Source organism: Tasmannia lanceolata, unplaced genomic scaffold (genome assembly GCF_043159265.1).
Source record: "Tasmannia lanceolata isolate RefF3 unplaced genomic scaffold, GAP_Taslan_0.1 ptg000023l, whole genome shotgun sequence".
Lineage (NCBI taxonomy): Eukaryota > Viridiplantae > Streptophyta > Magnoliopsida > Canellales > Winteraceae > Tasmannia > Tasmannia lanceolata.
This window is the reverse complement of record NW_027518700.1, coordinates 37,457,180-37,474,317: the sequence shown is the minus strand read 5'-3', so window position 1 is coordinate 37,474,317 and position 17,138 is coordinate 37,457,180.

Below are 17,138 nucleotides of genomic sequence, written 5' to 3'. Positions count from 1 at the left end.
GTATCCATGATAAAAAAAAACCAGCCTGCATATAAATAGATCAACAGATCACAAATAAAATGCCTGTAGTCTGGTCTCTACACTTTGTTGTGTTGAATTTTAGGAGGTGTATCCATCTCACAGCACAACTTTGATTTTTAATGTTCATGGGTGGGTTCTACTGGAATTTCTCTTGCGTTTGGATTACAAGAATCAGGAATTGGTATTAAAATCAAATTCCATTCCATAGAGAGAGCTCTCTTCTCTCTATTGACTGGTCCTCCCTAAATTTAGAGAGAGCTATTTTCTCTCTACGAGATATTTTCTCACTAAAATTAGTCATCTAGAGATAGAAGAGAGAGCTTTTAGGGTGGGACCGTAGCAACTAAGGAGAGATTTTTGCTATAGAGAAGAACGAGCCAACCAGAATTAAAAATACCACCTCCTCGAGGGGTATCAAAATCTACCCAATATTCCGTCGAATGTTCTGCTCCACACTTCCCTTTATGCCAGCAATGCCAATCCAAATGCTGGAATTCCTTGATTGAGAATCAGATGTCGATTCTTATTCTCTATTTTGGTAATCCAAGCGCGACCTAACTTCGTTATAAAATATATACCTGTTTAATTTTTCAGAAATATGTAGAGGTTGAAGTGGAAACATCAATCTTATCTGTTCAGTTACTCGTTCACCTAATGTCATGCATGTTATGCCAAAGAGCTGCTCTTTGATCATAAGGAGGTTTTCGTTACGAATGTATTGTCCAAATCCTACTACTTCAGTTCCACGAGGAACAATTGTGACTTTAAGTAGGGGCTCTACGAGCCTAAGAAACCATCCAGCAAAGCATGGATTGATTCATGATAAGCAACAGTTCTGCATTCCAGCTTGCTAATAACCTTCTATCCAAACAAGTATATCATATCTAATTTTAAGTTGGAAGAAGTAAATTATTGATTTTCAATACCCATTAAACTAACATCGATAGAAATGGGAGTAACAAAATCATTTGTGAACATTATCTTGAAATGGTGCGCAACAAGGGACATAAAATACTATTTTCTTATACTTGACATTGTAAATGTGCAAACAGCTAAATAACAAGCCAAGTTGAAGGAACATTAAATTTCACCTCATTCCACTTTTTTTGTGGGTTTCTAAAGATTTTGGATGAATAATCTCATATATTGTCCATTTTTTTTGAAGGATGATTTCATCTCATTTAAGAGGCATAGGAAATACATAATTATTACTAAAATATGTTTGAAATAAAGTTTTTAGTCCTTTTGTTATTCCTATGAAAACATGATTGAAACTTTTGTAAGAGTCATTTTGAGGAGGGGCGGTATTCATGTCATTTAGTTGACTATAAAAGACACTTAAAGACCCTGGTTTATGCACTTCTACCCTTAGCGATTAGTCATTTTTACTTATATCCTGTTGATATTTCCACCCGGCCTTCTCCATTTGACACATGGAAAGGTAATGCTCGCCTTAGGACAATTGTTGTCATGATTCGCCCACTTGAAACCTTTTACATTAACTAATAAATACTCTTAATGGCTTCGACCAGGTGATTGTTTTCAATATGTATAGCCATACGTAGGAATGTTATTTTAATGTGCTTGAAACCTAGGAATCATTTTTCAAAGCCTAGAGAGGTCAATATTCATCAAGTGGGAGAGTGTTGGAAACGTTTTCCATTAGGTGGCAAACATTACCAACCGAAACTAATTAGGTTTAATGATTTTTTAAACATGAATTAAAGTTGATTAAGTTTAATCTTAATTAATATCTATAGTTAGTAAGAGTTGTAGTCTATGGGAGACTTAACCCTAATCACCTACTATATATAGTGGTTGCTTAATGGGAGCAAAACACGTAAAGCTCTAAGAGTGTTTTAGCGCTTTCTCTAGGTAGTCCCTGATCTTCATTCTTGTGCATTCAGACTGAGGTAGAATAGAAGACCCCCCTCTAGTAGTCAATAGATTGTATTCATCGAGAGTGTGTTCAATGATTGGATCGCACATGACACTTGGTAACTCCATATGATCATCATCTGGAGGAATGATTCGATTTCCACATTAAGATTGAACTAAGATACATGTGCGCCTAATTTCTCTCTTTGAATTCCCAAACAAAAAGACTCTCTCTCTCTCTCTCTCTCTCTCTCTCTCTCTCTCTCTCTCTCTCTCTCTCACACACACACACACACACACACACACACACACACACACCATAGAAATCGAGAGGTAACTTCTGCAATCTCCTCTATTTATTTTGATATTTTGTCTAATTCTTTCTTAAACAACCCCTAGTTCTGATATTCGAGCTAGGAAAAATTATTGATCTTATAGTTTTATGTGCTTATAATATTTTGTATAGAACAAAATTTATGATATAGTTATTATTAATTTTAATGATTATTTGTTAGACATTCAATCTTAGTTATTGTTTTTGGCCAGTTCCTCCTCGATTATCTCTGCAAAAAAGCATTTCCATTGCTCTGTTCGATTTTTTTAGCTTTTCTTTTATTTATACGTTATTTCAATTTCATGGAGTTATCTCTCATTTTATTTGTTTATTTCTACATTTTTGTTGATGTCTTTTATGGAATCTTTCATACAATACGATTTTGGATTTTGTATAACCCCACTTTATTAGAATCATCAAATCTACTAAAATAACCTAATATGATACAAACTAAGTAATAAATTGACTTTACTAAAGAACTTTGTGAATTCAAAATCGTTCAAAATAGAAACAAAAAATAGTTTATCTGATGGCATATGTCATAAGAAATGAAAAAAAAACAAATAAAAAAATAAAAAAATATTACCTAGAGTTTCTTCTTTTCCCTTTCTCTTCTTCTTTTTCTTTCTCTTTATCTTCTCTTCTCTTTTAGTTGTCGATAGGCCTGTTGCAGATACAAAAAATATTAATATGATAAAAATAGAAAAAATAAGTAAAATAGGAGTGAAAAAGTGGAATAAATTCAAAATCTTACCTCTTCATTTGGCTTTCACTTTCACGTTCTTTTTCCCTTCTCTTCTCTTCTCTTTCAGTTTGTATGGATGCTGGGAGAAGAAGTGGAAGGGAAAGAGATGGCATGACTGGCACATGAATGCAAGGAATGGAATTCCATGGGCTATTTCGATTTCTCATTCTTGTAAGGGTCGGCAGGCATGGAAGAGGAGACAAAGCTACCACTTTATAGGGTTGTTTTCATTTATTGTCCTCACATCCTACATTTATTTTGCAAAAATATTTGGCAAAAAATAAATGTAACGCAATACTGTGTTTCCTAATTTGCCTCTCTGATGCCTTAGAAAACCAAATATAAATCTTGCAGGATATTATTTTTATTTTCAATCGAATTCGTCGAATCCTTTCCGGATTTTCATCTGTGACATTACTTTCATGGGATTCCATACTAAAAGTAGTGGATTTGAGCTATAGTTAGAAAGTAAAACAGACATGGCAATTTGCTTCAAAAATTTCTCTCTATTCCAATCAATATATCTGCATGTTTCTTTCTTATCGCACTCTATAACTGTAGATGTGAATAAGCTCTCTTTAGCTTTCCCCTGTCGCATCTTCTATGTCTCGCGACCCTTGCTAGGGTGAAAACTGGTAGGAAAATTTTGAAAGCTAGTGGCGGCAGGGGTGTTTATAGGCAAGGGGTGTTTATAGGCAAGCGACTCTGACAAATGACTTGGAGAGGACGATTGGCAACTTCTTGGAGCATTTGCTCGAGTTTTTCGGTGGTGGTTGCAACTAGATAGGACTACAAGAAAAAAGGCCGATTGCGACGACATTTTTGTTGTCGCTAATTAACCGTTGCTACATCATAACAATGGCAATAGCAACATAGACCGTTGCTAATGAAAGTGAATCGGTGACAATATATTTCAAACTGATGCGAACATAATTTTTTGGGGACGGTAAGATATTAACCGTCATTTAATCAAATAAAAAATGTATTTAATATTTTTTAAACACACATTACATTAGAGATGGTTTCGTATTACTGCCTACGAGTTTCCCACAACAATCACACTGTCATTCCCACCAGCACTTGCTGTCATATTATTTATTTATGGAGATATAAATTTTCTACCACCACGATAAAATAAAAATAGATTCGGAACTTAGCTGTCGCAAATAACCTTTTCGAAATCGGTGCCCAAAGTTACCCACAAAAATTACTTCAGTAGGGAGGGTGATACAATAATGTCGCTATAAAAATAAATCAGCATCAATTAAGAACCGTTACTAATTACTTTTCAGCGTTAGCGTCGAGCATCATAATTACCCTGCGAGAATTGAGTGTTTTATGGCCAGAGTTGGTCTGACGCTTAGGTCAAATCGACCACTGGAATTTTGCTATTTCGATGACAATTTCTTTACAACCGTCGCTAATGCTCTTGTCGTGTTAGTCGAAGTGACACACGGTATGATTACCATAATGTTTACACCCATTTTGGGTTTTTTATTAGTCACGAATGACCGAATCAACAATTGACCGTCTGTGTGGACTGAGTCAACGGAATTATGTGCCATGCTGGCACCTAATTGACATATAGGAGAACATGCATGAACCAAAATGATATAAATGGGAAGGTATTGAAATACCCAATAGATAATGTTTATCCTAAAAGAGACAATCATCCAAATGGTACTGAATCAGCCCGATACTACCTGTTTGAAAGACTTAAGGATATGACATGTTTGTTGCTAGTCATGGGAAGGTGGAAGATAGCCACTGGACTATGGAAGATGTGAAAATAAGGTTACCCATCATTGGTAGTTACCAAAAAGTTCCCTCCAAGAAGAAAGTGTGATGATGTGAAGCACCTACCTAAATAAAACTATATAAGGAGGCATATGTCTCCAAGGAAGGGGTCCCAAAACTAAATCCAAACATGTATTAGCATTTTATCTTTACTTTTCCAGTATCCATACCTTTTACTTTTCCTTAGTTGTAGTTGTACTCGGATTAAGGATTCAATGAATTCATCTCCCCGGACTTCAAATCTTTCTCTTTACTTCATTTTATCACTCGCACTGGCGCTTGCTTTGTGCTTGTTTTGTTGTTCGGTTTGTGTCAGATGGTCTGGCGACCCTCAAGGTCTTTCATGCCCCATGCATGTGGGTACCCTCTCTTTATTTTTAAATTCCTGGTTTCCTTCGAATTTATATGCATAAGTAAGAAACGCCACGCTTCCCACATAAAAAAAGTCCTTTCCATCTGTGTAAAGGCAAAGGAACCCAAGGAAGAAGTGTCATTCCCCTCTTCTCAATTTTATGAAATCCAATCCCATGGGATGAAAATCTTTTCATCTTCGAACCCTCCTTCGAATTGAATTTCTGACTCTTTCCTCGGGAGAGGCTGGCACGCCCGGTTGGACACTGTGAGTTGTGTGGCGTCAAATGACCCATAATACACGAAGTAACTCTACAGGGCCCAATGCTTTCAAAAATGTTAATGAATGTAATCTCTCCGGAAGTACTGGACGACAGGATAAAAGGAATACTAACCAGGAAAATCCTTTGGTAGAGGAAAATATAAATACCACTCCAGCCACTAGAGAGTCTCTCTCACGTGGACAAAGCCCTGCTGTGCCTATGTCATTTCAAGACATGGTAGCTACCCTTTGGCAGCACATGGATGAGAATCCCTATGAGTTGTCACAAACGGTAGTTCGTCAAATCGTTGAATTGAGGAGGCCCTTTTAGTATGCTAGCAAGAATTTTTCTAAGCAAGTAGACAGACTGTTTGGATTGTTGACTGACAAAATGGTGCTGACCGCACCAGCACAAACACCTCTCTGACAGAGTAGCAAGCTTCCCCCACGGCTTCCTTTTAATGGGGTTTTACTTCAGAGTGCTACTACTCTGCTTGAGGGCATAATTAGGTTCGGTCAGGTCTTGCTTTTATCCAAATCGAATCTTGTTCTAGGCGGCCCCTTTAGTGGCCCATCTGTATTTTCCCCGAGGGAATCAGGTAATAATTCGTCCCCAAAATATTATCTGAAACAAAACCCGTCCATGGGTAGCGATTTCGCCTCCAGTTCCTCCACACCAGGTGAGATCTTTGGTGGCAGACCGACCAGACCTTGGGGCCTTTAGGTCAAATGAAGGCATGGCCAATCCTAGTGGTGGGGTGACAAATGGAAATGGGACTGGTGTAACAGGGAACAACAACCAGAACTAGAACAAGCCTCATACACCACCTCTGAACCCCTAAGTGGCTATGGGAGTTCCATTTCACGATGGAGCTGGGAGGGGAAACTGGTGCCACTTGATCCTAGGATAGGTCAACCCTTTGTCATGGGCAATTATATCCCCCAGAATCCTGGCCTGAAAAGAGATCAAGTCATGGAGATGATTCTGCAACAAATTGGTCCTCTGTTCAGACCAATAAATAGGCCAATGTACAAGAAACGGTTAGAGTATATGCCCTGAAAAGCCTGTAGAATAACATTTATTAATCAATAAAGATTTATTTCATGACATGAATGGGTAATTATATTAATGAATGTGTGTGATGTACTTTTTTATTGACATGCTCAAAGAATTCTACAGGCAAGCCTTAATAGTTCCTAGTTGGCAAAGAGACTAGACATCACTTTTTGTATACCACTTGCACCAGTCTTGCCTAGATTCACGTGTCGTGAGGTGACTTATCTCGGTCATCTGGGTAGTGGACCTTAAGCGAGAAGAGTGGGTGCGACGATTGGATCGCGCAACCGAACCGGATCAAATAAAGAACAACTTGTGGACAAAGAAGTATAAAGTTGTTCTTCTAGAGAGGACCCTTCACATGTCCTTAGACCTGAGGGATCTTGTTGGCCTGTTGGTCCGTTCTAGGGTCTTAGTCTATCTTATAGTGATTCTATTTTAGAGTCACATTCGCATAGAGCTATCTTAGAGCAAAGCCTCGAGACCAATAGTGATACTCAACAAGGGATTCTTCGCCCTAAATTTTAGGGATTGGCATCTACAATTTTGTCATAGCGGTAGGCCTATTAAATACCCTGGCCAGGCGAACTTGATAAATGGTTTATCCAAATGTTTTATGAAACATTGAAATGTTTTTAAAGGATTTTACAATTGCATTTGGAGGCCAAACACCGCTTGACAAAAATGGTATGCCAAGAGTGGGCCAAGGGGGTAAATGGTGTCCACCTCTCGTATGACTCAACTCAGTAAATGTAGTTACGAAGAAAGGACTTGCACATACAAGATGTGATTAGGGGTAAGATGATCTGACGATCATCTTCAGGGTTACGTCTCGATGGAGGCCACTGACCTAATGTGAGTGTAGTTTAACTACAGAGCGAGATCGCAGTGGCGCCCACCATCGGGTTCTGTAGGTCGACCGTCGGATCTCTGCGACCATCCCACTCATAACTCGAATGACCCGATAACATCCAAACGGATCAGGGTTCCACATTTTATGTAATTGCACGGACGGATATGATCCGTTAGATTAACGTGGATATTAATTAAGTATATATATATATATATATGTCCTTGTTAAGTAAGTAATAAGAGATAGTAAGAGAATTTTTCGAAGACAAATTGGAGCCGAAATTACTTCCATTGGATGTGAGTAACTAATTAATTAATTTATTAATTAGTTATTCAATTATTATATATTATTATGTATTATTAATTTGATTAATAATAAGCATAATAATGTGTAATCCAAATGAGAATAGTTATTCCCAAACCGGTTTTGCAAAAGTTGTAGAATTGGAATGGAATTAAAAATTAGAATAGGACTACGCATTTGGATAAGGTTTGTGGGGCCCACCACACTGCCAAATCAGTTGGATAGATGGGGAAAAGAGTACCAATTGCTCAAGGACTTTGAGTTGTACTCAAACTTCTTGTTGGATAAGAATTGCTAAATTGTAGGATCTACAAAGCAAGCAATTTGTTTCCAAAACCAACTCTTATGAGATAAGACAACAAAGGATGGAGAGATACTTAATAAAAGTTATCTTATGTATCTTGGGTGTCCCCACACATCCTTGGATGTTTGAGAGAATCCCAATGGCTCGAGGAGTCTCAATTCAAGCTGGTTTCTTAATTGGATAGGAATTTAGAGAGAGAAACAAGGATTTATCAAACCAAAATTGTATTTTCTATATATGAGAGAGGGATGAACGAATTTTTGAAAAAGGAATACTCCAAAATTCGCTCTCCCTGACCCTTGGAAAATATTTTCCATATCTCTCTCTCTCTATCTCTCTTCCAATTAAAAAAGTTCAAAGAGAAAGGCATCCAATCAATTTCTCTATTATCTACAACAAGGGTACTAATTAGATCAGACCTTAAAAAGGTGAATAAGAGTTATTCACATCCACAATAGTCCAAGCAAAGAAAAAGAATCCATCAGTTCAACTTGCGAGGTTCGCGGCGTTCAGAACGATCGCAACCGTTCTAGGAGTAGATAACGCATCGTGGTTCCTTGATTTCTTCATCAAAGAGGTATATATTTATATTTGATTAATATAATTAACTAATCTAGACTCTAGGATCTTGGGCAATTGCAAGATCAAAAAGAAAAATTTAAAGTTTTATGCGATTTTTTTCCGCTGCGCATAACGATCTTGCCAGAAGGGGATAACCTTCCTTCAAGTGGTATCAGAGTAACTAGGGCTCAGTTAGGGGATTAAATTAACCAAATATAGATCATGCAATATATTCTTTGTGAGTCCGAACGTTCTATCCCGGCTATCCGAGGTTTTTAGTCCGCAGTGTTAACTATTCAACATATGAACTGTTGTGTAAAGATCAATAATTTCTATCTACTCACTATGATTTTAGATCTTATAAACCTTGATGGTTAAAATGTAGACTCGAATAGGAGTCCAACACATAAAGAATCATCAAAATTCGATGAGCAGATTAGGAGATATGATCTTTACAAGTTAGGCTAAAAGTGTAGTCTTTTGCTGATTTTTATTTTTGGAATTACATGTTTTATTTCAGAATGGCCCCATAGTTGTGAGAAAAATTTATAGCCCAAGATTAAATTTTTCAAACATTATTTTGGTGTATTCTAAGCATAATGAGTAACTAAATTGGTAGTCCGAATAATTTTTCTCCCACTTAAAATATTCATAAATTATACTATTCTGAAAGGGTCCCCGAAAACCACTATTTTGAGCTTTTGTCGCTCAAATGATTTCGGTTTTATGCGAAATTTTTTGTGGTGACTTCTAACATAATAAGTATTGATTATATCAATTTTCTTTAGATGTCAGTAGTTTTTATGGCTGAATTAAAAATTATTTAATTTAATTTCAACATGATAATCTCTATTGGTGAAAATTGGGCAAAAAGGATAATTCAACCTCTATCCATGCATGAAATGCTTATTGATAATATTTGTGGATGTTTGTTGTTTATTTTTATTGTTTGATATTGCTAAACTGTAGCAATTAAAAGTTTGCAATGCAATAATTAATGATTTTATTGGTTTATGTACTCCCTCTGGGCAGTAGTGCGAACTACTGGTTTCCAATGGAGAATTTCTTTTGATGTATATATTATTTAGGCTAGTGTAAGACAATAGGGTAGTTTATTTTCTTATTACATAAGAAGTAATGAAGAAGAAAAATTGTTTTGAGGTGGTCAATCGAAGAGAACTTGGACATGGCGATGCTTCAAGAAGACTATAGATGATGACAGACCTCGATTCTATCGATTCAATGGAGGGTGGACGCATTGTTTATATTTTTTACTTATCTAAAATACTTCATATGATGAAGTATATCAGTACCAATACCTTTGAAAAATCGCCTTGAGTTCGGTGGATTGTTTCCTATTGCGAACAGCATATAGTTGCCCAAATTTCAGCCTTAATTTTGGTAATATGGAATTATGAGGATTAACTAACTCTAAAATTGTTAGATAATTCTAAAATAGTTAGTGGAAGAATCGATGCTAACTCTAAAATGCTCTAGTCATCACCATACTGGTAGCCGATTGGGAACTGAAGAAGATCCTGGTAGACATCGGAAGCTCTGCTGACATCTTATACTACACTCCATTAAGCAAATGCACATCAGGGAAGATCGTCTAAAACCAGCCAACTCGGACCTATTTGAATTATCCGGGGAGATAGTCAAAGTAGAGGGGTCGATCGAACTCCCGGTCCTCGTTGGAGAGCCACCCCTGCAAGCGTTTGTTAGAAAGGTTAGAAAAACCCCGAGCAAAATTGCTACCTGTAGCGAAAAATTAGACCGTGTAGAAACAAATTTTTGCTCTAACCCAGGATTCCTAGGGACATAAATATAAATACAAATACCTTATTTTGCTGATGAGAATAAAAATATTTGCGTTATCTACTCCTCAAAAATCCGCCAGCGATATAATCGATTTTGCAAAACCGCAAGTTGAACCGATGGATTCCTTTTGTTGCACAAAGGATCTTGTAAACAACTCTTTGTTTACTTTATAATCTGATCTAAATCAAATTATAATATGGAAATATGTATTTAGATAAATGGATCTTGGTTGGATGTTAGTCTTGGACTTAGAAAAGAAAAAAAACTAGTTGATGGAATTGAAGATGAAGAAGAAGAGAAAGACTTTGGGGTGTCTCTACCAATTTCAGCACATGGAATTATGTAACAGCTGTAGAAAACTCCAACAATATGTCTTATATTTATAGAGTTCTCAATTTTCATATTATGCACAATCCAAATTTTCTAGAGAATTCTTAAAAACAATGGAAACTTGCCACAATTGGAAGCTTCAATTTGGAAACAAGCTAGTTTGCATTTTCAAAATAGAAACCAAACAATGTGGGGAATGTTTTTAGAAATTCTTGGACTTTTAGAAATCCCTAAATTGAGTTTTTCCAAGAAAAAAATGTGGGTTGCTTTATTGGATAAAAACAAATCCTAAAATATCTCCTACACTCTTTCCTTTTTTCTACATTCCTGCTATAATTCTGTAGGTCAAATTTTGACCACATTTTTGGATATGTAAATGGCCGAACTAGAAAAAGTCATACACTACAAAGTTGTAGATATTCAAATTTCTTCAAAACAAGTACTTACACATTAATTTTGGCTAAGAGATGAGTAAGTTATGACTGTTTTGGTAAAACCAGTCTATAAGCTAAACTTATAATTGTTTATTTAATTTTTTAATTAAATAAACATATTTTCCCCATCCAATGGGATAAAAGCTCCATCCATATTTTTCTATAATTCTCAAAATAACCTTTATGGTTAATACTTTACTATTTTGGGATTCCCAATGTATCCCATAGTGCAAATAAACTATATACATTGTGTATATCCTTTCAAAGCGTCCAATGCCACGAAATTAGTTCGTGTAAGCAACCAAATAAATGAGGGACCTCTATCCAATAGATTATAATAGGTCAATCGAGTAGTGAGTGGGATCGTAGCTGGGATTTAACGGTAGATCCTGTAGAACTCACAAGTGGGCCCTACTGCGATTATTGCTCTGTAGCCAATGCTAAAATCGTATTGAGTCACTGGCCTCCATCGAGACGTAACCCTAACGATAACCCTCAAATCATCATACCCCTAATCACATCAAATGTGTAAGTCCTTTCTCCAAGTCCACATCTACCGAGTCGATTAATACGGGGGTGGACATTAACTATCCCCTAGGCTCACTCACGGTATACCTTTTAGTCAAGCAGTGTTGGCCGACAAATGCATTTGCTAAAACCATTTCAAAAGTTATTTTGTGAAACCCTTTTGATATACACCTTATCAAATCCACATGTCCAGTATTTTTCTACGTCTACTGCTCTGACCAAAACTGTAAATGTTATCCTACAAAATAGGTGGAGAATTCCATGTCGGGTATCACTATTGACCTCAAAGGTTTGTCCAACACTCCAGTACTACCCTCTGATGACTCCAAGAGAATCACGGTTAGATAGATAAAGACTGAGAGACTCGTCAACAGACCAATATGACCCCTCAGGTCAAAGGACATGTAAAGGGTCCTGTCTGGTAGAATAGCTCAACTGTCTCCTGTCCACAAGCTATTCTAATGTGATCCTGTTCAGTACGCAATCGCATTGTTACACCAATTCTATCTTGGTTAGGGTCCACTACCTGAGTGATTGAGATAAGCAAATCCTACTGAATCAACAATATCTCTTTCCCACTTAAGAGACCAACAAAATAGGAAACTATTTTGGGCCAAGAACTATTCTAATGAAAACTTAAGAGGAGGGAAAATTAGGTTACTAACAAGTTTTAAGCTTTTGAAAACTCTAACCCAATTTTGAAGATTTAAGAGATAAAAAAGGCAATTAAGCATACAAGTTAAATCCTAAGTGCAATGCAAATGTAAAGCAAGAGATAAGAGAGAGTGCACCCGAGATTTAAAGTGGTTCGGTCCTCAAAACGCGAGGCCTACTCTACTCCACCAACCAAACCCGTCGATGGCTTCACTATGTTGATCTTCTTAACTTCGGCGAATATCGGTGCCAATTACAATTCCAATTGCCTTTAACCTTGGTGACAATCCTCACCACGGAAAGAGGGCTTTGCTTCTCCGAACACTCGCCCGAATACAATCGTTTGAACAAGAAAGAAAGAACAACAAAAAATCCCTCATAAGGGTTTACAATGTTTGAAGAAGATGTACAAATTGAAGCCTATGATCCAAATCATAATTCTAGAGGATGAGAGGCATAAACAAGCTTAATACACTCTTAGGATATTCCAATAGATTTTTAGAGTGTTAGGATTGATGGTTGGGAAGTTTAGAAGTCCCATATATATAGAAAACCCAAATATGACCGTTTGAGGGGCATAGTAGTAATTCTGGCAAAATCCCCAACGGTTATAATTTTGTTCCCGACATAGTGGTCTCGGAGTTCCGAGAGATTTTCTCGGAGCTCCAAGAAATTATCAGAGTTCCGAGAATTTTTCTCGGAGTTTCGGGAATACAAACAGAAGTTGAAAAAATGTTACTGGACCATTTCTCATAGCTCCGAGAACTTTCTCGGAGTTCCGAGCTCGGAGCTCCGAGAAGCCTAATTCCAGCTAGTTTTCAAATATGTTTTGCTGTTTGTTTTGGGCTTCAAGACTTCCACATTTTATACAAGGTTGGGATTGTTATGAGAATTCCAAAGGCTTGGAACACCACAAGGACGATCGCTTAAACATGTTAGTCCATTAGGGGTGTGTGATTACTTTATTTATGCCTCTTAACACCTAAACTAGGATTGAATCTTATACATTCTAAAATGACTTTGATCTTCAATTGCGATGCTTCAAGTCTTCATGCGTCTTGGATCTCCGATGTCTTTGGCCTTCCGAATGCGGTCCAATGAGAGCTTCTTGGCCTCAATCCAAGCACTCTTGTCTTAACACAATCATGATCTACAACATAGACCATCAAACACATTAGTGATATAAAATCACTTGTGTATTGGAATCATCAAAAGAAGATGGGAATGCCAAGGTGGGAACCATTGGGCTTACAATCTCCCCTTTTTGATGATGACAAGCACAAGAGATTTTCCAATAAAAGCACACATATATTTCCTTACACTAGATTTTTCTCCCCCTTTGGCATCAATAAAAAAGATGGGGTAAAAGAAAATCAAAGGGATGAAATTTACAATTATAAGCTCCCCCTTTTTCAAGAAAAAAGACAAACATAAAACTCCCCCTATTTTGAACACAAATTCGATATAAGAGGGGATTTTAAAATTCAAAGAGAAAGATATACAAATATTAAGTGCAAGCCCCTAATCTAAAAACACATATGAAGAGAATCATATGGGGGCTTTGGGAACCCAAGCTTTCTTGGTTCCACCACAATCCCTAATCTTAGATGCACATTGGAATTGGTAGTGACCATGTATTCCACAATAATAGCATCTAACATGAGGGTTAAATAGACTAGTCCTATCATAAAATACATGATTAGGTCTATAACTAGCCTTCTTCAAGATTATGTCAATAATTTTGTCACCATTTAAGAATCCATGGAGATATAATCTTAACCTTTCATTTTCATTATGAAGATGGGTTATTTGATTTAGAAAATCATTAGTGTCATCTTCACAAGATTTGGAAGAGCTTGCCACATTATGAAATTGTACTAATTGGCAAGATTTCTCATCCAAATTACCCTTAAGGGTTTCAATCTCAATTTTAAAATTTTCAATTTGTGCTTGAGATTTAGATATGGAAGAAGATGACTCATTTTCTAATTTTGAAATAGATTTTTTAAGAACTTTATTTTTTGAAATTTGAGAATGCAAAGTAATGCACAATTCATCATAAGATATGTTTCCACTATCACTACTTGATGAATTACAAAAGGGGTTAGAATTTACCTAATCTTCATGGGTGAGTGCCATGAAGCAAAGATCATCCTTATTAGCTTCCTCTTCACTTGAGCTTTTTTCCGAAGTGCTAGAAGCATCCCAAGAGGCCCTTGTTCTTCTTCCAATCTTTTTTCTTTCCCTTGTACTTCGAGGAAGATGACTTGAGAAGTGGACACTCCGGTCTTTTATGTCCCGTCTTCTTACAATTATAACACCTTATTCCTCCTTCTACTTCACTTTCTTCTTTCTTCTTCTTTTTGTCCTTTTTGTGCTTCTTTCTTCACAAGCTTTTAAATTTTTTTAACGCTTCTTCCTCATCACTATCGGCTTCACTTGAGGATCATGAGTCCGTCTTGGAGGCCTTTAGAGCTAGAGATCGACTTTCTTTTTCTTTCTCCTTTGGCTTCTTCTCTTCTTGATGGCTAGTGAGGAGCATCTCATGAGTGATAAGAGATCCTACAAGCTCCTCCATAGTTAGCGTCTTGAGATCCTTTGATTCTTGTATGGCGGTGACCTTTGGATCCCAATGTAGAGGAAGAGACCTAACCAACTTACCCACAAGCTCATCAGCAGGATAAGATTTACCAAGATTAGCTAATTCATTTGTTATTTTAGAAAATCGGGTATACATTTCAGAAATACTTTCATTTTGACCCATTCTAAACATTTCATATTTGCTCTTTAACAAGTTTATTTTGGAATCCTTGACTTGTGATGTTCCCTTATGGGTAACGGCAAGAGTATCCCAAATAACCTTGGCGGAATAAAAAAGAGCTACTCTATTAAACTCCTCTGTAGATAAGGCGCAAAATAAAGAATTTATAGCTTTGGAATTTAAATTTGCTTGCCTTTTCTCTACTACATTCCATTCTTCAAATGGTTTGGAAGGCAAAGTATAACCATTGTTTACAATGTGCCAAAGTTCCACATCTATTGAAAGAAGATAGATGTGCATCCTTGTCTTCCAATGTCCATAGTTGCACCCATCAAAGAAATGAGGTCTAGTTGTAGAATGGCCTTTCGGAAGTCCGGATCCATTTATGTTTGCCATTTCACAATTAGAAAGTTGCCAATGATCTTATGATCTTTCCTTTGTTAAATTTAAAAAAATAAAATTTAGAAAAGATTTTAAGAAAAGAAAATCCTTTAAGAGCCAAGGCTCTGATACCAAGTGAAATTCCAAGGGTAGGCCCAAGTACTATTCTAATGGCAACTTAAGAGGAGGGGAAATTAGGTTACAAACAAGTTTTAAGCTTTTGAAAACTCTAACCCAATTTTGAAGATTTAAGAGATCAAAAAGGCAATTAAGCATACAAGTTAAATCCTAAGTGCAATGCAAATGTAAAGCAAGAGATAAGAGAGAGTGCACCCGTGCTTCGGTCCTCAAAACGCGAGGCCTACTCCACTCTACCAACCAAACCCGTTGATGGCTTCACTATGTTGATCTTCTTAACTTCGGCGAAGATCGGTGCCAATTACAATTCCAATTGCCTTTAACCTTGGTGGCAATCCTCACCACGAAGAGAGGGCTTCAGTTCTCCGAACACTCGCCCGAATACAATCGTTTGAACAAGAAAAAAAGAACAAAAAAAATCCCTCACAAGGGTTTACAATGTTTGAAGAAGATGTACAAATTGAAGCCTATGATCCAAATCCTAATTCTAGAGGATGAGAGGCATAAACAAGCTTAATACACTCTTAGGATATTCCAATAGGTTTTTAGAGTGTTAGGATTGATGGTTGGGAAGTTTTGAACTCCCTTTATATATAGAAAATCCAAATATGACCGTTTGAGGGGCATAGTGGTAATTCTGGCAAAATCCCCAGCGGCTATAATTTTGTTCCCGACATAGTGGTCTCGGAGTTCTAAGAGATTTTCTCGGAGCTCCGAGAATTTCTCTCTCGGAGTTTCGGGAATACAAACAGATGTTGGAAAAATGTTATTGGACCATTTCTCGGAGTTCCGAGAAGCCTAATTCCAACTGGTTTTCAAATATGTTCCGAACTGAAATTCCATTTAAAGAAAAGGCTATTACATCACATGATCTATCCTGAACATGATCAGGATTCACAACTCTAAAAAATAAGAAGAAAAGCAGAAGATAATTGGCCTGGACTAGGCATTGACCTTGAATTGTAAGATCTGACTTATTAACTGGACTGAACATAATGACTGACTCAACGTAAATTAGTAATTGACTAAAACTGTAACTGCTGCGACTGTCTGGCCCTGGAGGCTCGGAGATGGCTTCTTCATAACTAGTACTTCAAACTTCCGATTCTTTTCATTGCAGCCAAACCTGCGCTTCTTTGAACCCTAAGTTGTTTAAGCATTAAGATTTTCTGGTGGCGGGACTGCATGAGTCGGCACAGGATTATTGACAGTACTGGGTATTTGCTGGAAGGCAAGGCGCTTATTGTCAAGCAACCTTTAGATCCTGAATTTTAGGGCAACACAATTGTCAGTGAGATGGCCGTGATTTTCATGGTATTCGCAGTGTTGGTCTGCTCTCCAATTCGCCGGTAAAGGATTAGGAGGATCCCTAATGCCGGGTAGGGTAATATGACCTGAGGCTAGACACTGCCTAAGTATCTCAAATGGTGGAAGACGGAGATGAGTAAATTCTATTTGATCCTGTGGCCGAGGTGCAGCCCTTGATTGATTGTATTTGAATACCATAGGATTTTGTAGCTCCCTGATATTTTTTGAAGTAAAATTGCCTCGGTTATAAGCCCCATGTGTCGTAGCCTCTTTGATTTTTTGCCCCGTAGAGGTAAGGCTTGTAGCGTTTACAACGC